This window comes from Callithrix jacchus, chromosome 9 (genome assembly GCF_049354715.1).
Source record: "Callithrix jacchus isolate 240 chromosome 9, calJac240_pri, whole genome shotgun sequence".
NCBI classification, from domain to species: Eukaryota; Metazoa; Chordata; class Mammalia; order Primates; family Cebidae; genus Callithrix; species Callithrix jacchus.
In genome coordinates, this window is record NC_133510.1 from 124,307,866 (window position 1) to 124,330,877 (window position 23,012).

Here is a 23,012-nt window from a genome sequence, read left to right on the forward strand (position 1 = left end):
CAGCTCACTGAATCTTCTGCCTCCCTGGTTCAAGCGATTCCCCTGCCTCACCCTCCCAAGTAGCTGAAATTACAGGTGCCCACCACCATACCAAGCTAATTTTTTGTAGAGATGGGGTTTCACCATGTTGGCCAGGATGGTCTCTAACTCCTGACTTCGTGATCTGTCCACCTCGGCCTCCCAATGTGCTGGGATTACAGACGTGAGCCACCGAGCCTAGCCGTTTTTCTATTTTTCTTAATGAGAACACAGGACTTGATAACTGATCATGTGTCTTTGCTTTAATTTGAAATGATGAGAATAACCTGCAAAAACCAGAGAACTATTGCCCAGCAAATGAGAGAGGACTGAATTCAATCACTTAAATATATAATCAAATCCCTGTTTTAGCTAGTTCTCCTCTACCAAAAATACAAAAATTAGCCGGGCATGGTGGCGCGTGCCTGTACTCCCAGCTACTCGGGAGGCTGAGGCAAGAGAATCGCTTGAACCCGAGAGGTGGAGGTTGCAGTGAGCCGAGATCGCGCCATTGCACTCCAGCCTGGGTAACAAGAGCGAAACTCCGTCTCAAAAAAAAAAAAAAAAAAATAGCTAGTCCTCAATCTGGTCTGATGTCTGAGCCTTGCCGCTGTCATCGAGTCCCACCTCCTATTTCAAGACAATCCATAGGATAGGAGAAAATATTTGCAAACCATCTCACAAGGGATCGATAACCAGAATATATATGGAGCTCAAACAACTCAATAGCAAAAAAAGCGAATAATCCAATTTTAAAATGGGCAAATGATCTGAAAATATGTTTCTCAAAAGCAGACATTAAAATGGCCGACGTGGTTGGGTGTTGGTGGCTCATGTCTGTAACCCCAGCACAGTGGGAGGCCACGGTGTGAGAATCACTTGAGGCCGGTAGTTCAAGACAAGCTTGGGCAACATAATATCATTCTGTTTCTAAAAAAATAAAAAATTATCTGGGCATGGTGGCATGTGCCTGTAGTCCCACTACTCAGGTGGGTGAGGCAGGAGGCTTGCTTTATCCCAGGATGAGAAGATGTGGTGTGTAAACACTAAGGAATAGTATTCAGCCACATAAAAGCATGACATCTTGTCATTTGCAGCAAGTGGATGGACCTGGAGATCATTATGTTAAGAGAAATAAACCAAGCACTGAATATCACATGTCCTTACTCATCTGAGGAAGTTAGATAAACAGCTCTCATGAAGATAGAGAGTAGACTGATGGTTACCAGAAGCCAGCAAAGGGATGAGGGAAAGGAAGATACAAGGGGGAAAAAGAATATACATAACTGTACTTATTATTACCAAATTTTACACTTAATGGTAAAAATGGCCAGGAACAGTGGCTCACACCTATAATCCCAGCACTCTGGGAGGCCAAGGAGGAAGGATTGCTTGAGCCCAGGAGTGCAAGGTTACAGTGGCCTATGATCAAGCCACTGCACCCCAGTCTGGGCGACAGAGTGAGATCCTGTCTCTTAAAAAAAAAAAAAAAAAAAAGCCAGGAACCGTGGCTCACACCTGTAATTCTAGCACTTTGAGAAGCCAAGGCAGGAGGATCACCTGAGGTCAGGAGTTCGCGACCAGCCTGGCCAACATAATGAAACCCCATCTCTACTAAAATTACAAAAATTATCTAGGCATGGTGGCACACGCCTATAATCCCAACTACTCGGGGGGCTGAGGCAAGAGGATAGCTCGAACCCAGGAGGAAGTGGTTGCAGTGAGTTGAGATGGTACCACTGCACTCCAGCCCGGGCAACCGAGCAAGACTTCATCTCAAAAAACAACAACAACAAAAAAAACCCAAAACCAAAACCGAAAACGAAAGCAAAAAACAACATCAAAAGACTCTCAAAAACAGTGACTGGATGTTTGGGTCGTGGCTATCGGAATCCGGAGCTGGGGACAGGTGTGTCATTTGACAGTCCCTTTTGAGAGCCGCTGTTGATCTAAAGCTGTTCCAGTTCCCTAGGGGATTGCTAATAACTGGTGCAGCTGCTGAGACAGGGAAAGGGGCTCAATTCCTTTTCCAAAACAAGAAGCAATATTTGGATGAGAATGTAGTACATTTCATCACATGAAAACTGCAACATGCCAGGCTCTGCCATTTTTAAGCTAATATTTCTGGGAGTCCACCCACCGCCTCTAAGACAGAGCTGATTGTGAATATGCTGGTGCTGGGTGCAGTGGCTCACACCTGTAATCCCAGCTACTCAGGAGGCTGAGGTGGGAGGATCGCTTGAAGCCAGGAGTTCGAGGCCAGCCTGGGCAACATAGCAAGACCCTGTCTCAAAAAAAAAAAAAGGAAAATGCTAAGCCAAATGATATAGCCTCTAGAAGCCACAGTTTACTCATTTATAAACTGGAGGAGAATAAGATGAGAATTGTTTACTACAGAGGACCAGAAAGTGCTTCATGAACCATAAAGAAGGTAATGAATGATTGATGCTATGCTGCCCAGACGTACAGCAATGAGTTCATACCATTCTGAGAGTCTAAATGTGGGCTGTGGTATGACCAAAATTACCAGTAATTAAGTTTCTTGTGCTTCTGAGGCTCTGCTTCCTCATCTGCGCCCTGTGGCAAGGCCTTGTTCTGCTATGCACTGATTTTTTTTTAAAAAAGCCAATAAAATAAGGCTCTTTGAAAAGGAGAGTGACACAGACCACGAATTAATGATTTCAATGTTCCTGTCCAAGGCCAGACAAAACGCAGATTCGTAGAGAATGTTGGTGCATCACTGCCCTCTGCTGGTCGGTAGCAGCACCACCCTGGTTACAGATAGGAAAGGTCTTTACAAAGGGATTCCTGGGAAACTGAGGCACAGAGAGGAGAAGGGATTCGCTCAAGGGCACAGAGTTAGCTTTGGACACAGTGATGGCTCGAATTTGAGATTCCTGATTCCTAGTTCTTTCCAGAGGGAGGAAAATAAGGGCTGGAAACGCGTCAGTGTGGTTTCACTCTCACCAGGCTCTGCACGGTGTTTCTTTTTTTTTTTTTTTTTAATCAGTGGAGACAGGAAGGAATAAGGAAAGAAATAACAAACAACAGCCAACCAAGATTTCATTTAAGTCTGTGAAATGCTATGCAAATACTGGAGAACGATTTACTTCCAATTATGTGGTCACTTTCAAAATAGCTGTAATGTGATACTGAGAAAAATGTATGTTCTGTGGACCTGGGGTGAAGAATTCTATAAATATTCGCTGAGTTTACTTGTTCCAGGTCTGAGTTCAGATCATAGATGTCCCTGTTAATTTCTATCTCATTGATCCGTCGAATATTAACAATGTGGTGTCAAAGTCTCCCGCTATTATTGTGCAGGAGTCCGAGTCTCTTTATAAGTCATTAAGAACTTGTCTTACATATCTGGGTGCTCCTATATTGGGTGCATATATATTTATGATCATTGACTCCTGTTGTTGTATTGATCCTTTTACCATTATGTAATGTCCTTCTTTGCTTCTTTTAGTCTTTGTTACTAGTAAAGTCTATTTTGTCAGAGACGAAAGTTACAACTCCTGGTGTTTTTTTGTTGTTGTTGTTTTTTGTTCTACATTTGATTGGTAAGTCTTCCACCAAACATTTGTTTTGAGTCTTTGTGTGTCCTTGCTTACGAGATGGAACTGGATACAGCGTACCAATGGGTTTTGACTTTTTATTCAATTTTCCTTTCTGTGTCTTTAATTGGGGCATTTAATGCATTTAAATTTAGGATTAATATTGATATTTGTGAGTTTAACATTGTCGTTTGATGCTAGCTGGCTATTTTGCCCATTAGTTGATATAGATTCTTCATTATGGAGATCCTCTTTACCTTTTGGTAAGTTTTTGGGATGACTGATACTGGTTGGTCCTTTCTGTGTGTAGTGCTTCTTTCAGAAGCTCTTGTAAAGCAGGCCTGGTGGTGATGAAATCTCTGAGTGCTTGCTTGTTTGTGAAAATTTTTATTTTTCCTTCATTTATAAAGCTCAGTTTGGCCGGATATGAGATTTTGGGTTAAATTCTTTTCTTTGAGGATATTGAATATTGACCCCCACTCTCTTCTAGTTTGTAGGGTTTCTGCTGAGAGATCTGCTGTGAGTCTGATAGGCTTCCCTTTATGGGTAACCTGACCCTTCTCTCTAGCTGCCCTTAGAATTTTCTCCTTTATTTCAACCCTGGTGAATCTAACGATTATGTGTCTTGAGGTTGCTCTACTTGAGGAATATCTTTGTGGTGTTCTCTGTATTACCTGGAGTTGAGTATTGTCCTGTGTCACTAGGTTAGGAAAGTTTTCCTGAATTATATCCTGAAGAATCTTTTCCAGCTTGGATTCATTCTCTTCATGACATTCAGGTACACCTATCAAACTTAAATTAGGTCTTTTCACATAGTCCCATATTTCTTGGAGACTTAGCTCATTCCTTTTTACTCTTTCTTCTCTAATCTTGTCTTCTTGTTTCATTTCATTAAGTTGGTCTTCAACCTCTGATATCCTTTCTTCTGCTTGATCAATTCGACTGTTAAAACCTGTGCATACTTGGCGGAGTTCTCATATTATATTCTTCAGTTCCATTAATTCACTTATATTCGTCTCTACATTGACTATTCTCTTTAGGATTTCGTCAAACCTTTTTCAAAGTTCTTAGTTTCTTTACATTGGGCTAGAACATGTTCTTTTAACTCACAGAAGTTTCTTATTATCCACCTTCTGGAGCCTAATTCTGTTTTTGGAACACACTTGTTCTCCATCAGGCCTTGTTCCCCTGTTGATGAGGAACTGTGATCCCCTGCAGAGGAAGAGACATTCTGATTTTGGGTATTCTCGGCCTTTTTAGGCTGGTTTCTTCCCATCATTATAAATTTATCCATCTGTCGTCTTTGCAATTACCAACTTTCTAATTAGGTCTCTGAGTGGACATCCAACTTGTTGATTCCCAGGGCCAGAATCTGAGCAACCCACTGCACCAGCTAAAACAGCGGTGTTAAGATTGATGGTGCTTTTCTGCCCAGGAATCTCCGGTCTGACTTCCTTTTTGAGTCCCTCCTTCAATCAGCTGAATAGGCAACTCTGCCTTCCCGGAGCTCCAAACGTTGACCAAAAGGGGACCCAGTCCCATTTACTCTGCACCAAGAACCACCACACTGAAGTGCCGGCAAAACCGCTGCTCCCGCCACAAGAGTCATGCTGGCAACCCATAGGGCTCCTCCGCTGGGAACCTCCTGGTCCTTGAGCGACAAAATTCGTCTGAAAGTGTGGCATCCTCTCGTTCTCTGTGCTTTCACTGGGAGCTACAATCCCGAGCTGCTAGTGATCAGCCATCTTGGATCTCTCTCCAAATGTCTGCACAGTGTTTCTAAATGGCCTGACTAGAATTTCTCTCTCCTGTTCTCCCCTCACTACCCAAACTGCTCAGGTTTCTTGTCCTTTTCTTCATACCAGGATAATCACCTGTGGCCGCTTAAGGCCCAAAGTCCTCTTGGGTGCTGGGTGCTTAACAGAAATTATCTTGGATCCTTACAACTGCTTTATAAGTTAGGCCAGGAAACTAAAGCTCAGAGAGGTTAAGACACTCACCAGAGGTCCAACAGCCAATAAAGCATAGAAGCTGGGGTCTGAGCATTCACTTGAGACCCCAAGGCCCACAATCTATTTGCCACTAAAAAACAAGACAAAGCAAAACACCTTGGTAACTTGTGTTGAAGAAGACAGAATTAAAGCAATCTTGTGCTTTTAAATTGCCCCAATGGTGTTTGCTGGGCAGACACACGATGAAGCCACAGTGGAGGGAAGATATTTTTGAGCACCTGTCATGTGCTGGTGATGTTCACATACATTATCTCTGTCAATTCTCCTATGGCACAATAGGATTCTTTTTTTTTTCCGAGATGGAGTCTTGCCCTGCCTTCCGGGTTTAAGTGATTCTTCTGCCTTAGCCTCCTGAGTGGCTGGGATTATAGGTGCCTGCCACCATGCCTGGCCAATTTTTGTATTTTAGTAGAGACGGGGTTTTACCATGTTATCCAGGCTGGTCTTGAACTCTTGACCTTGTGATCTGCCCACCTGGGCCTCCCGAAGTGCTAGGATTATAGGTGTGAGCCATCATGCCCGGCCCAACACCATATGATCTTGAATTCTGTCCACAATATTGAGGCACAGATGAAGAAATGAGTTCAGAGAGGTTCAGAAATTTGCCCAGGGTCATTTGGTGAAAGCTGGGATTCAGACCCTAGTCTCCCTGCTTGATGTTAGAATCTAAGTAAATTATGCTTTTAAAACAGAAATAGGGGAAAGTACAGGGTAGCAGTCAGGATGCACCACAGGCCTCCCCAGCATGGAACCCTTCAGACTCTCTCTTAGAAATGATGGGAGCTTCACGCCTGTAATCCCAGCACTTTGGGAGGCCGAGGCAGGTGGATCACGAGGTCAAGAAATCGAGACCATCCTGATCAACAGGATGAAACCCCATCTCTACTAAAAATACAAAAATTAGCTGGGCGTGGTGGTGCGCACCTGCAATCCCAGCTACTCGAGAGGCTGAGGCAGGAGAATTGCCTGAACCCAGAAGGCAGAGGTTGCGGTGAACCGAGATCACGCCATTGCACTCCAGCCTGGGTAACAAGAGCGAAACTCCGTCTCAAAAAAAAAAAAAAAAGAAAGAAAGAAATGATGGGAGCTGAGCCAGGTGCAATGGTGGGTGCCTGTAATCCCAACTTGGGAGACTGAGGCAGGAGGATCGCTTGAACCCAGAAGTTCAAGGCTGCAGTGAACCATGATTCTGCCACTGCACTCTAGCCTGGGGGACAGACTGAGACTCTAAGTCCAAAGAAAGAGAGAGAGAGAGAGAGAGGAAAGAAAGAAAGAAAGAAAGAAGAAAAGAAAGAGAAAAGGAAGGAAGGAAGGAGAGAGAGAGGAAGGAAGAAAGAAGGGAAGGAAGGAAGAAAGGAAAAAAGGAAGGAGGGAGGGAAGGAAGGAAGGAAGAAGAGAGGGGGCCAGGCACAGTGGCTCACACCTGTAATCCTAGAACTTTGGGGGGCCAAGGCAGGCAGATCACTTGAGCCTAAGAGTTTGAGACCAGCCTAGGCAACATGGTGAAACCCATCTCTACAAAAAATACAAAAATTAGCTGGGCGTGGCGGCATATGCCTGTAGTCCCAGCTACTCGAGAGGCTGGGGTGGGAGGATCACCTGAGCCTGGGAGGTCGAGGCTGCAGTGACCCGTGATCACCCTCAGAACTGGGTTCAAACCCTACATTTCTGATCACGACTGTGTGCCAGGCCCTGGCAAAGCATATTTCTTTTAATTTCTCCTGATAACACTGTGAGGTTGGTACAATTATTATACCATTTTACAGGTGAGCAAGTTGAAGCTCTGAGGCATTAAATATCTTGCTTAAGAGCAAGAGCTGTGGGTGAGCCCAGGGGTTGATAATCCGCTAACATTTGCTGCGATGTTTCACGGTCTTATTCCTCCCCATTTGCAGGCAGGAGAAACCAAATCACAGACAAATGAAAGTGACTTGCCTCAGGTCCTCTGCATTTGCTGTCATCTCCGCCCGGAATGCTCTTCCCAGATATGCCCTTGGCTGGCCCCTCACCTTCTCAAGGTCTTCACCTAAAAGTCATCATCTCTCAGGGAGGTCCCTTCTGATCACCTGATTTAAAAGTTTAGGCTGGGCGTTATGGCTCACACCTGCAATCCTAGCGCTTTGGGAGGCTGAGGCAGGAGGATCACTTGAGCCCAGGAGTTTGAGACCAGCCTGGGCAACATGGTGAAACCTGGTCTCTGTAGAAAATATAAAAGTTCGCCTGGTGTGGTAGTGCCCGCCTGTGGTTCCAGCTACACAAGAGGCTGAGGTGGGAGGAACACTTGAGCCAAGGAGGTTGAGGCTTCAGTGAGCTGTGATTGCACCACTGCACTCCAGTTTGAGTGACAGAGTGAAACTCCCTCTCAAAAACAAAAGAAAAAAAGAAGATATCTACTCACGGCCAATGAGCACATGGAAAGATGCTCACCATGTAATTGTCTGCATTAGGAAACAAATGAAAACCACAGGACACACGACTTCCTATCACTAGGATGACTATTTTAAAACTGGAAAATAGCAGGTATTGGTGAGGAAATGAAGAAATTGGACCCTCTGTATATTACTGATAGGAATGCAAAACGGGCTGCTGCTGTGGAGAACAGTTTGGCCGTTCCTCAAAAAGTTAAACACAGAATTACCATATGACCCAGCACTTTTAGATTTTTACCCCAAAGAAATGAAAATGGAGACTCAAACAGATACCTTTTTTATTTTTTATTTATAGTAGAAATGGGGTTTCATCATGTTGGCCAGGCTGGTCTCGAACTCCTGACCTCAAGTGATCCACCTGCCCTGGCCTCCCAAAGTGCTAGGACTACTGGTGTGAGCCACCAGGCCCGGCCTCAAACAGATACTTGTAACCTGGATGTTCAAAGCAGCACTATTCACAATAGCCAAAGAAGGAAACAACCCGGATGTCCCTAAACAGACTAATGGGTTCACAAAATGTGGTCTGTCCAAGCAGGTCAATTTTATTTAGCCATGAAAAAGAATGAAAGAGGGCCAGACGCGGTGGCTCAAGCCTGTAATCCCAGCACTTTGGGAGGCCAAGGTGAGCAGATCACGAGGTCAGGAGTTCAAGACCAGCCTGGCCAATATGGTGAAACCCCATCTCTACTGCAAATATAAAAATTAGCCAGGTGTGGTGGCGGGCACTGTAGTCCCAGCTACTTGGGAGACTGAGGCAGAAGAATCACTTGAACCCAGGAGGCGAAGTATGTAGTAAGTGAGCTGAAATTGTACCACTGCACTCCAGCCTGGGCAACAGAGTGAGACTCTGCCTCAAAAAAAAAAAGAGAGGGGAGGTGGGCACAGTGGCTCATGCCTGTAATCCTAGCACTTTGGGAGGCTGAGTGGGCAGATCACCTGAGGTTGGGAGTTCAAGCCAGCCTGACCAACATGGAGAAACCCCATCTCTACTAAAAATACAAAATAAGCTGGATGTGGTGGTGCTTGCCTATAATCCCAGGTACTTGGGAGGCTGAGGCAAGAGAATTGCTTGAACCTGAAAGGCGGAGGTTGTGGTGAGCTGAGATCACACCATTGCACTCCAATCTGGGCAACAAGAGCAAAACTCTGTCTCAAAAAAAAAAAAAAAAAAAGAAGAAGCTACAACACGAATGAACCTGGAGAGCAAGGTGAGATTCTTGTGAAAGGAGCTAGTCACAAAAGGCCACATAGTATATGATGCCATTTATGTGAAATATCCAAAAACAGACAAATCCATAGAGAGAAAGAAAAGTAGCAGTTACCAGGGGCTGGAGGGGGATGGAGAGGGGCCACTTAATGGGAATGGAGTTTCCTTTTGGATGATGTGAGCCGTGACTGTGACGCTGCACAATGAGAATATTCTGGAACTAGAGAGAGATAGCAGTTACACAACATTGTGAATGAACTGAATGCCACTAAATTGTTCACTTAAAAAAACAGAGATAGGGTCTTGTCATGTTGCCCAGGTTGATATCCAACTCCTGGGATCAAGTGATCCTCCCTCCTCATCCTCCCAAAGTGCTGGGATTACAGGCTTGAACCACCTCGCGGCCAATTGTTCACTTTTAAATGGTTAATTTCATGTTATGTGAATTTCACCTCAGTGGAAAAACTCAACCCCAAACATGCCTTATCTTCCCTCCCTGCCTGATTTTTTCTCCTAGTGCACAGGGCGCCTCACATACAGTATGTTTGACCTATGTGTCCTGCATCTTTAAAATATAAATTACAAGAGGGTAGGGATTTTGTCTGTTTTGTTAACTCACACATGCCCGAAGAGTCTCTGGTGCTCAATAAATATTTGTTGAACAAATGAATTAGATCGGGTGTGATGATGGAGACAGTCCGGTCGCCATCCCCGTCCGCATGTTCTTGGCCTTGGAGCCTGATAAGGATGATCCTCAGTCTGCGCTCATTCTCCCCTCTCCTGACTAGCAACATCCACAGGCTTCTGCTCAGCTCAACCCCTTGCAACCCATCTCTGCTGAGAGTTTGAGATAAAGGGGGCCACGAGAGAAGACAATGAATCCATCACCATGTGTGATGAGCTGTCTGCTCTGTGCCTTCCCACAGCAATTTATCATAACCTGGAACCACAGCTGTGAGGCAGGGTATTCCCACACCAGGACCTCTCTCCCCAACTGCTTCAGAGGGGGACATTTACAGGAACCTGTCAACACCTATTTACTGAACAGTTGCTCAGACGAAGCACTGTCCCAGGCACTCAGCCAAATGACAATTGAACTATATAATCATTCATTCATTCATTCTGGGACTGATTCATTCATTCATGCATGTGGTTCTCAAACATTCATTAAGCACCTACTAAGTGCCAGACGCTGTACCTTACACTGTGGCCCTTGATTTCGGAGATGTCAATGCATTATAGACCAGGATTTCTCAGCCTAGACACTGGGGATACTTCGGTTTTTTGTTGTTGTTGTTGGGTTTTGATGCAGGGTTTTGCTCTGTGGCCCAGGCTGGAATGCAGCAGCACAATCACAGCTCACTGCAGCCTCAACCTCCTGGGCTGAAGCAATCCTCCCACATCAGCCTCTCAAGTAGCTATGACTACAAGCACACACCACCAAGCCCGGCTCATTTTTTTGTATTTTTTGTACAGACAGGGTCTCCCTATATTGCTTAAGCTGGTCTTAAACTCTTGGGCTCAAGCGATCCTCCTGCCTCGGCCTCCTAAAGTGCTGGGATTTCAGGTGTGAGCCACTATGTCTGGCCACTGTGCACATTGGGACCAGACATTTCTTTGTCCTGGGGGGTGTCCTATATATTGCCAGCATCCCTGGCTGCAGATGCCAGTAGCACTCCCTCAGTCATGACAACTAAAATGTGTCCAGACATTGCCAAATGTCCTCGGGGCACACAGTCACCCCTAGTTAAGAATCACTGGTCTAGACAAGTATATTTTCCACAAATTAGCAGAGACAAAAATGCATTCATTTTTGCTATTTCTTCCCTCTCTCGCTCCCTCCACTTACCTACCTACCTGGCTCATTAGACTGGAAGGTAAAAGCATAATTACAGCTAACATTTGTAAACAGATTTGTAAGCACATAGTAAGGGGTCATTTTATCTTGGTTATTCTTGCAACAATGACATGGGGAAAATACCACGAATGTTCATTTTACACATGAAGAAATCAAGGTTCAGAGATGTTAAGCAAGTTGTCCAGGGTCACATCAAGATGCAGGGGCAGAGCTGGGGTTCAAATCCAGGTCCACAGGACTCCAGAGCTTGAGCTCCGCCCACTGTACCACACACTCCCTGGCCCAGAGCCGCATACATCATAGTGATCAATAAACATTTATTAGCTCAATGAATGAACACAAGACTGGGGTAAGGATTTGGAGAAAGGCCTGGAGAAGCATAGGCTGCAATTTGGGGGCTTGATGTTCTGGAGGGATGTGTATTATCTTAATTTTTTCCATCCATCAGTCCATCCATCCATCTATCCACTCATTTACCAAGCATTCCCCAAACACCTGACTTGTGCCTGGCACCTAGGAGGACTTCTGGTTTCAAGATCTCACAGCTGGCTGGGTGCGATGGCTCATGCCTTTAATCCGAGCACTTGGGGAGGCCGAGGTAGGCAGATCACTTGAGGTCAGGAGTTCAAGATCGGCCTGGCCACCATGGTAAAACTCTGTCTCTACTAAAAATATAAAAATTAGCCAGGCATGGTGGCACACATCTGTAGTCCCAGCTACTAGGGAGGCTGAAGCAGGAGAATCACTTGCACCCAGCAGGCAGAGATTGCAGTTAGCCAAGATTGCACTACTGCACTCCAGCCTGGGCAAGAGAGAGAGATTTCATTGCAAAAAAAAAAAAAATTCTTATAGCCAAGGAGGATGCCTGAAATGTGCTCAGGACTAATTGCAACATCAGATAAAAAGTGAGAAGCCACATTATGAAGGGATACATAGATGCTAGATTAGCCAAGACTCTTGGTCAAAAGTGATAGGTGTGCCTGCTCCAATTGGCTAAAGCAATAAAGGGAGGTTATTGGCTCCTATATCCAGTCAAGGTTTCAGGTATGGCTTGATCAGGGTGTTCAAATGATATCATCAGAAATCCCTCCATTTCCCTCTAGTTTTCTCTGAGTCAACTTCATTCCCTGCTGGCATGATGGCCACCAAGAGCTTTAGGCCTATGTCCTTCCAGCTTAGCAACTCCAACTCAAAGAGCACCACTTTTTCAATGATTTTAGCCAAAATTCCAAGACTCATATTAGACCCACCTGAATCATGTGCCCCCTCTTGAACAAAGCACAGTAGCCAGGGGAAGATGGTGCTTTGATTTTCTAGGGCTGGGTCCTGGAGCCACCCCTGGGACTTGTGGAAGGGGACAGCTCGACCTGAGCCATATCAACTGAGAACATAGGAAGCATGGTCCTACCAAGAGGTGTCTACTCCAGGTACAACAGAGCCTCAGAGGACAGTGTGACTCTCTTTCAGCTGGTGGATCAGGGAATGGTCCAATAAGCAAACTGCAGCTATGGATATGAAGGTCTGTTGATTTCAGATTGAGCTAGAGAAGGAAGTTGGGCATGGCAGAAAAATCTGTCAGTCTCTGTTATAGCTAAATATTTGAATATTGGATTGTTTGCAGATCTTGTGAAATCAGTGACCTCTGGGTCATCTAGGGACCCAGCACATCCCCACAGGACACAGCCTAGCAGCTGATCAGAGCAACAGTTCATGCCTGAGTCCCTGGACTTTCAGACCCTCCCCCAGCCCCCGCCAGCCTCTGTCAATGCCATGCTGGACAGAACCACCACATAAGGTTGGCCGGGCCTCTATCATGGAAAAACACAGAATGGTCATTTGTTGCCTGTGCATTCCTGGACAAATAAACTCTTTTTTGGGAGGTTTTTCCTGTCTGGGCTGTTATATGTGTCATAGCTGCCCAGATCCCCTGGGAACCCAAAGACCTCCTTCCATGTGTGGGACGGGCTACTCATTCAGCCCCAGGTCAGAGGACTATTTCATGGATAGTAGTGGTGGGAATTTGTGGTTGTCCTCACTGTCTGGATTCCCGATTTTCAGTGGGGAACATGGTCAACAGACGAAGGACTGCATTTTTCACCTTCTGCTGCAGGCAGGTGTGACTGTGTGACCACGCTCTGGCCAATGACCTGCAAGTGGCAGTGACAGATCACACCCTTCAAGGGAGGAACATGCCCTCTCTTTCTCCTTTCCTCCTTCTTCCAGGCTTTTAATTTTTATTTATTTATTTATTTTTTGAGATTCGCTCTGTTGCCCAGGCTATAGTGTAGTGGTGCAATCTTGGCTCGCTGCAACCCCCATCTCCCAGGTTCAGGAGATTCTCCTGTTTCAGCTTCGCGAGTGTAAGGCTGGTTGCCTTGCCGGGAGGCTGGACACACCCACCTCTGCACTCAGCACCTGACTCTGCACCCTGCACCAGGCTCTGCACTCGGCACCTAGCTCTGCCGCGTGGCTCCCCTGGAAGGCTCTGGTTGATGCAACCCTGGCCGGCTCTCGCACCGGAAAACCTGCCCAACAACCCGCCAACCAATAGCGGCCCACCCCATCCCAATCCTGCTCCCCTGGAGCCAATCAGAGCACCCAGCTGTTGCTTGTTCCTCATAGCCATAACCCCACCCCAGGAAGTCAGCGCGACTTCTCTGGCCCCCTTTCCCCCGGACCATAGAACCTCGCCCAGGAGCCGATTAAATTTATTTCAATAACTGGACTCAGTTGCCTCATTCGAACCTTACATTTGGTGCCGAAAACCCGGGAGGAGCCTAGCCCCTCTTCCTTTCCTTTTTTGAGAAGGGCTGGCTCCTCACTCAGAAGCGAAACCAGGAATCCGTCAACCTCCGCGGCATCACTGGTCACCACATGGTAAGACACCAGGTAAAATATTTGGTACCGCCTAAACCTGCTGCTCGGAACCTCACCCTCACCTACTCCCAGGAGCACTCCTGTCCATAGTCACAGCCATGGCAGGAGGGCCCCTCCTCACTCCAGGTTAGAAGTTCCACAGAGACGTCCAGGAGCTTCCCCTGTCGGTTCCAAAAGCCAAAGCGCCAATGAGATGTCCTTCTGCTCTGGTCTTTTTCTCTGTTACCCCCATACTCAGAATGAGAACTGGGACGCCGGGCCCGGTTCCTGACTACTCTGTAGTGGTGAGTGAATTCTGAGCAGCAAATCCAGATTTGGCTGTATTCTCGGCTTCTGTTTCTGCTCCTATCTTCTCTCTCTCTCTCTCTCTCTCTCTCTCTCTCTCTCTCTCTCTTAAGAGGTGGCCGTTTCCCATTTCCCTTCCCATTTCTGTTTCTGTCTTCTCACGTCCTTCTCCTAAAATGGTCATCCTCCTATACTGCCCCTCAGCCGTAAGCCAATTAAATCCTACCCACAAATCCTCCGCCATATGCGGAACCTCAGCCCCCTCCCCAGCTTCTCCTCTTCCTGGTTCCAACCTAGCCTCTCCTGTCAGGGCTCACACCTGGTCGCACTGTGCTCCTAAGGATGAAACCTCCCTCCTTTGACCCCTTGGCAAGGTCGCCAAAGCGGAAGGCATTGTTGGCGTACATGTTCCCTTCTCCCTCTCTGATCTATCAATCATTGAGAAACGCCTAGGGTCATTTTCCACCAATCCTACTGCTTACACCAAAAATTCTGCTACCTCACCCAGGCTTAACGACCTCACCTGGCATGATACCTGTGTAATTCTGTCCTCCACCCTCACTCCAGATGAGCGTGATCGCATCCTTACGGCGGCCCGGGCACACGCTGATCAAGTACATCTCATAGATAATCAGATGCCAGCAGGTGTGGCGGTGGTCCCCGAGGCCGACCCTATTTGAAATTATCAAACTGGTCAAGATGGCCACCGCCGCTGAGACCAAATGCTACAGTGCCTCCTAGCGGGCATGCAAAGCGCAACCCAAAAGGTAGTTAATTATAATAAATTAAGGGAAATAACTCAAAATCCTACTGAAAACCCCACCGCCTTCCTTGACCGATTAACTAATGCTATAATCCTTCATACCCAGCTAGACCCGGCCTCTTTACCGGGGACTACAATTCTAGCCACCCATTTCATCTCTCAGTCAGTGGCTGACATTAGAAAAAACTTAAAAAGGCTGAGAAGGGCCCCCAAACTCCCATACGAGACCTGGTAGGCATGGCATTTAAAGTTTTTAATGGCCAAGAGGAAAAGGCTCAGGCCACCTGCCAAGCCCATCTACAGCAAAAGGTAAGCCTCCAAACCCAAGCTCTTGCGGCAGCCCTGAGGCTGGCAGCCCACCAGGCGTCTGGTGGAGGGGGTCCATCAAAACCTGCCAAGAACTCCGGAGGCATTCTGCCTGGGCCCTGTTTCAAGTGTGCTCAGGAGAGACACCGGGCACGTCAGTGTCCATGTCCCCAACCACCTACCAAGCCCTGCCTGGACTGCAAACAGCTTGGACATTGGCACAGTGATTGCCCATCCCGGACTACAGGCCCACCCCCCGCACCTTTATGTGGAGGGCAGGCCAGTCCACAGGAAGCAATCCCATCACTTGAACTTCTCGGCCTTCTGGACCGAGCCCGGACTTGAAGACCCCATCACCCTTGCCGAGCCCAGGGTAATGCTGCAGGTAGCGGGTTTTTACAGGCCCACATGAGAGAAATTTCCAGGGTGGCCATAAACCAGATGCTACTTCACCCCATGTCCAACTCCCAACCGAGGCACCAGCCAACTAACCTTTCTCCCTCACTCTGCTTCTATTCAGCAGGAAGTAGCCAGAAAGAAGCAGCATCCTATATCATCAAAAGGGTCAGAATGTAAGGCTGGTTGCCTCGCAGGGAGGTTGGACACACCCACTTCTGCACTCCGCACCTAGCTCTGCCGCATGGCTTCCCCGGAAGGCTCAGGCTGATGCAACCCTGGCCAGCTCTCGCATCAGAAAACCCACCCAACAACCTGCCAACCAGTGGCGGCCCGTCCTGTCCGAATCCTGCTCCCATGGAGCCAATCAGAGCACCCAGCTGTTGCTTGTTCCTCATAGCCATAAACGCCACCCCCCCCACCCCCACCCCCACCCCCGCCCCAGGAAGTCAGCACAACTTCTCTGGCCCCCTTTCCCTGGACCTCACCCAGGAGCCAATTAAATTTCTTTATTTCAATAACTGGCCTCAGTTGCCTCATTCGAACCTCAGTTGCCTCATTCAAACCTTACACCAAATAGCTAGAATTACAGGCATGTGCCACCATGCCCAGCTAATTTTTTGTATTTTTATTAAAGATGGGGTTTTACCATGTTGGCCAGGCTGGTCTCGAACCCCTGACCTCAAGTGATCTGCCTGTCTCAGCCCCCCAAAGTTCTTCCAGCCTTTTTAGAATTCAGTTCCAGTGGGAACCATTTTGGATCATGCCAATGAGAGTAACACCATAGAGATAACAGAGCTAGGGCTGGGCATGGTGGCTCACATTTGTAATCCTACCACTCTGGGAGGCTTAGGTGGGAGGACTGTTTGAGCCCAGGGACCAGCCTGGGCAACATAGTGAAACCTCATCTGTACAAATAAAATCCTGGCTCAAGCGATCCTCCCACCTCAGCCTCCTAACTAGCTGGGCTACAAGCACACACTGCCATGCCTGGCTAATTTAAAAAAAAATTATTTTTTTTTTTTTTGTAGATACGAAGTCTTGCTATGTTGCCCAGGCTGGTCTTGAACTCCTGGGCTCAAGTCATTGTCCTGCCTTGGCCTCCCAGATTGCTGGGACTATAGGCATGAGCCACTGCACATGGCTCATATTCTCAATAGAGTGGTCCAATTGGCCACTGGCTCTCCTGGGCAGGTGTTCACCCTGGTCCCATAAGACACAGCTGTGGCTATGAAGGTCTGGGATTTCAAGCTGAGCCAGAGGGGGAATTGGGCCTGGCAGAAAAATCTGGCAGTCTCTGCTACAATCCAACATTTGAATATTGGATTACTGAAACTTGCCATACAGTAGCCACTGTCCTTGTCTTCTAAGAGCTTATATCCTATTATTATTTTATTAGTAGTAACATATCATTATTAATTAATAGCTGCTGTTCATTGAACGTTATTAGGTACTAGGCATGGTGCTAGTATTAGCCATCTCGCTGAATTCCCTGAATGAAAATTAGGTAATCAGAGACCTCTCTTCATGGGTTGCAACCCCAGGGACATGTGGGATTTCAGAGATGTGTTTCGGGGAAAGAGGTATAATTATTCAACTTTCAGTTAATCAGAGAAGCTAAGTGGTAGGTGGAGCTGTAAAGGAAGGCAAAGAACCGGGCAGGCAGATGCTAAGTGGGAGATTGTTCCAGGCAGAGAAGCGGGGGTGAGTATGAAAAAAAGCGAAAGAGAGAGAATGAAAGCCAAGGGAAATTTGGTTTGACTGGATACAAAGGCCAGCAAAAAGAAGGAGTTTTGGTAAGAGCTATGCCACGGGCATGGAGAAGTACACAGATCTTCCATCTGTCACCATCCCCTCTCCTCTTCCTGCGGGTGGGCAGAGCCAAGGTGCTCTTCCTACGCCTTCTTCCTGGGGCCGCCAGAGATCCTGAGCTCATCCTCCTGACCTGCCCCTGGGCTCTGGCCCTCATGTCCTGCTTGCTGTACCTGCCTTATCCCATGTCACCATCTCCATTCCCCAGCGTGGTGACAATCCCACTTCCTACCCATTCCATTGGCTTCTCCATTTGGCTTGGAGCTCTTTAGCTGGACTGAGATGACTACTCTGATGAGTGCCATGACACTGGCTCGACAGAATGGGCCCAAGTGAGTCAGTGTCATTGACATGGAAGTGCTGTCAGTTTGGTGGGGGACCGAGGGAATGAGACTGTGTTTTAGTGGCATTCGTTTGATTGTGAGGAATAGGCACTCACACACTAGGGCTTCTTATGCGGATGCTCAGAAATATGGAAGAAGAGGTTGCACAGAAAACAAGAAGACACGTTGTAAATGAGTCAGCTTCCTGGAGTCCAGGACTAGGGAGGAACTCTCTATTGAGGACCGCTCTAGGGGGTCTTGGGGCTGGGGGGTCTCCATGCCAAAGCCCCACATTCAGCTCCTCTCTTCCCTCAGTCTCTCTGCTTGTTTTTTGTCTCATGTCCTAAATGTCCAACTATTCCACGTAACTTTATTCTGTTCTCCTCTCTATCCTCTGTAGCAAAATGTGCTGTTGGAAATAAATTTTTATTTATTATTATTATTTTTTAAGACGGAGTCTCGCTCATTGCCTAGGCTGCAGTGCAGTGCTGTGATCTCAGCTTACTGCAACCTCCGCTTCAAGTTCAAGAGATCCTCCTGCCTCAGCCTCCTGAGTAGCTGGGACTACAGGTGCCCACCACCAAGCCCTGTTAATTTTTGTATTTTCAGTATGGGATTTCACCATGTTGGCCAGGCTGGTCTCGAACCCCTGACCTCAGGTGATCCCCTGCCTCGACCTCCCAAAGTGCTGGGATTACAGACATGAGCCACTGCACCTGGCTGGAATTAAATTAATAATTTTTATTTCTGCTTTAGTGAGAGAGGTGGTGACTCACTAATACAAGGAAGGTATTTCCCCTTCCAAGGGTGATGTATTCAGCTTTTGGGTTAAAAAGAAGATGCTGTTAGGCACATGTGCCTATCCTGGTAGATTACACAAAAGCACTGAAGAAATGCTCTCTGTGTTAAAAGAAGAAGACAGAAAAAACAAAATTTGTTTCCTGAACAACGTAAATACAGAATGACCATGTGACCCAGCAATTCGACTTCTGACTATATCCGCCCCCCGCCCCGCCGACCCCGAGAAAGATGGAGAGCAGGAACGTGAACCTGCTGTAGAACCGTGTTTATACCAGCACTATCCACAGTAGCCAAAAAAGTGGAAACAATCTAAACATTCATCAGTGGAGTAATAGATAAGCAAAATGTGGAATATCTGTACAACAGACTATTATTCAGCCTCTAAAATAAATGAAATTCTGGGCCAGGCACAGTGGCAAAAGCCTATAATCCCAGCACTTCGGGAAGCCGAGGTGGACAGATATCTTGAGCCCAGCAACATGATGAAACCTCATCTCTCCAAAAAAATACAAAGTAGCCCAGTGTGGTGGTGCACACCTGTAGCCCCAGCTACTGGGAGACTGAGGCAGGAGGATTGCCTGAGCCCTGGAGGTTGAGGCTGCAGTGAGCTATGATGGTGCCACTGTACTCTAACCTGGATGACAAAGCAAGATCCTGTCTCAAAAAGGAAGGAAGGAAGGAAGGAAGGAAGGAAGGAAGGAAGGAAGGAAGGAAGGAAGGAAGGAAGGAAGGAAGGAAGGAAGGAGAGAAAGAGAGGAAGAGAGAGAGGGAGGAAGAGGGAAGGGAAGGGGAGGGGAGGGGAGGGAAAGGGGCAGGGGAAGGGGAAGGGGAGGGAAAAGGGAAGGGCAGGGGAAGGGAAGGGAGGTTAAAGGCAATCAACCCATCCATTATTTGAATGAGAGCATCTCTTCTGTGTTAGGACTGAAAGAAAAGCTGACAGAGCCCTCAAGGGGAATGAGAAAATGGAAGAGAATTGAGGCTCTGGGTCTCTAAGGTAGCAGCTACATTCCAGTCCCTTATTCCAGGATCTGTCTATGACCAGGAGATGCCAGGGCAAGGACACCATAGGAAAGATGCCAATGTGGGTGGCCCATTGTGTGCTGAATCTGAGACGGATCCCAGCACCCAGGCAGCTGCCTCCAGGTGGCTGGATGTTTGCCTGGGTCTATACTGCAGGGATGCTGTGGTCTATCTTCTGATCGTCACAGAATTCTTTGGCTACAAGTAAATAAAACCCCAGTTAAAATGGCTTAGACAATATTAAAAGAGAGAGAGAGAGAAAGTCCCAAGGTAGGGCAGCTCCTGGGATAGTCAACTGAGCGGTTCAAACCTAGTTCTTTCCATCTTTCTGCTCTGCCATCCAGAGCATGTCATTTCAGAAGGCCATCTCTTCTTGTGTCTGTTTCTTAGGAATGACTCCTTCCTTCTTTCCTTCCCTCCTTCCTTCCTTCCTGGCTTCTCTCCTACTTTCCTTCTTTTCCTCTGCCCCTCCCTCCTACCCTCCCTCCTTCCTTCCTTGACGAGCTCTCTCTCTGTCACCTAGGCTGGAGTGCTGTGATATGCAACCTTGACTCCTGCGCTCAAGTGATCTTCCCACCTCAGCCTCCCAAGTAGCTGGGACTACAAGTGTGTGCCACCACACCTAGCTCATTTTTAACATTTTTGTAGACACGTTTGACTGTGTTGCCCAGGCTGGTCTTGAACTCTTGGTCTCAGGCAGTCATCTCGTCCCAGCCTCCCAAAGTGCTAAGATTACAGGTGTGAGCCACTGTGCCTGGCCCCTACATCTTTCTTTAGAAGCCCCCAACAAATTTCTTCTCACGTTTCATAGCCATACACTTGTTTTCATATCCATTCCTACCAGTCACCCACAAGTAGAATGGGACTAACATGAGACTCCTGAATTGAGGGTGATGTTATTTTTCTCAAGGGTTTCAAACCTGAACAAAATTGGGGATTCTGTTAATAAGGAAAATAGAACAAATTATTTATTTTATTTATTGAGACAGGGTCTCACTCAGCACTCCAGGCAATCACAGCTCACTGCAGCCTCAACCTCCTGGGCTCAAATGGTCCCCTGCAACCACCACCCAGCTTTCAGAGTAGCTGGGACTATAAGCAAGTGCCCACCACACCTGGCTATTTTTTGTAGAGAAAGGGGGTCTCGCTATATAGCTCAGGCTGGTCTTGAACTCCTGGGCCCAGGGGATCCTCCTGCCTCAGCCTCACAAAGTGCTGGGATTATAGGCATGAGCCACCACGCCCCACCTAGAATGGATTTTGAATGGGCAAATAGCAGTGTCTGCTACACCCCTGATACTGAGGAGCTCTAGGGATTACCGGACACGTGGGAAGGATTGTTTCAAGCATGCTTCTATTACCAATTAGCGGGTGGGGATATGGCCCAAACTCTGGGTCAAAGGTGGCTCACCTACAGATTCTCGTTCCAGCCTGTGAGATGGAGAAAAGAAAGAGTGGGGCGTGCTGTCTATTTTTAAGGTCCTGACCTCTGCACACAAAGTTCCCTCTACTTCCTACCCTGAGAAAGACCTGGCTCTTCCTGACAGTCCTTGAAACCCTTCCCAGGGGATGGTGGTCCATCTCCCAACCCCATGGTGTCCTCTGTGCTCCACACCTCCATTACCAGATCCACAGTCGTCTATCTTATGTAAGCTCTGAGGCTCCTGGCATCTGGCTGTACCACCTTCTGTGCCTTCTCATTGATGATGCCTACTCATCAATCGATCAATCAACCCTTATTCTCTGAGGGCTTTGGCAACTGGCTTATACTTCTCACCCCAGTTCCTACCGCCATATCAGTGACTTTAATGACCCAGGACCTGGCCGAACTCCTGGTCCTCTCAGCCCCTGTCCCTTCTTATTCCAGTGACCTTCACCTCCACTCCACTTAAGCCACCATCTCCCTGGACCGTGTTTCTCCTGCAATGAATCTTCCTCTAAAGTCTCACATTTCTCTGATCACAGACTTGTATCTTCCGTTCTTTTGATCATTCCAGCTTAGCAGTTCTTTGAACTCTAGACTCCCTTGGCCCTTCCACTTTCTTCCTCTCAGGACCCTCCTTCCTCCAATGCCTTTCCCATCCAGCCTAGCCTCTATGATCTTTGCTCCACCAGTCATGGACTTTGTGAACAACTCGCTGACATCCATTCCAACCCAGATGGTTGGTACAAGTGGGCCATGGGCATTCCTTGTCTCTTATCAGGAGAGGAACAGGCATGCGACTCACTTCTAGTACTAGAGGGTAGCATGAAGTGGGGTAGAGAGGACTCTGGGAAAGATTTTCCCATGAAAGAGACACAAGAATTGATGATCTTTCCTACTGAGGAGGGACTCAACGACCAGGGTGGCAATGCAGACAGACAGAAAGAACCCAGATCCTTGGTGATGTTGTCAAGCCACCAAATCAACCCCATCTGAAGCTTATCTTCCCCCAGGACATCCCAGTACATGAAATAATAATTTATTTCATATATAAGCCCACTTGAGTCAGGCATTCTGCTACTTTCAGACAAAAGCACCCTAAATAACATAATTTGCAACGTGCAGCAAAAGCCCCGTCCTGGATCAATGTGAATTTCCTTCCATTCTCCATCCTCCAGAAACTCAAGACGTCCCTCTACCGTCCATCATCAGGAAGCCTTTCCTCATCCACCTGCAGCCTTTGTTTAGGGCTGCAGAAGAACCGGGTTGTTATGCGAAGTGGCCAGCTGTCTTGACCAGGAAATAAATATTTTTTAAAGTTCTCAAGGATAGCATAGGTATTTGGCTTGGGTAGAGAGAAACCAGGGAGATTTTGAGGTTAAAAGAGATCCAGCATTCATAAGAAGGTGCAGTAGTTATACCCAGATTAAGTTGAGTGAACCAAGTCATTCCCAGTGGCTGAGTTGAGTTAGGGGACAAAGAGATGCTTCCTGCCCTGTGTTGTGGCCCAGGAGGGGTTGCAAGCCCCACGGAAGAGTGACATATGGGCAGAGCAATAGAATCAGCCTTGTGCTCCTGTATCTTGGACCTGGCATATTACTGTCCACACACGTCGACACCGTAACAAACACAGTAGATGCCAATGATGACACATCCTAAAACTATGTGAACCAGTTGGCAGATCCTGGTGGGTTGCTGGGTGTGGAGGCAATTCCCATTGGTGGGAAGGCCCCAGGCCCCTACCATAATCTCAGCCACCTAGACTGTTGGCAATAACAAATTCATATCTCTAATTCTTACCGCCACCCAGGAATTCCTATTTTCCCTGTTGGCTCTCTCCTCCTGTTCACCATAGCAACTATTTTGAATCTTCTCATCTCATCCCACCTCCCACCTGCCTGCCTTCCCTCTCACTCTCAGCC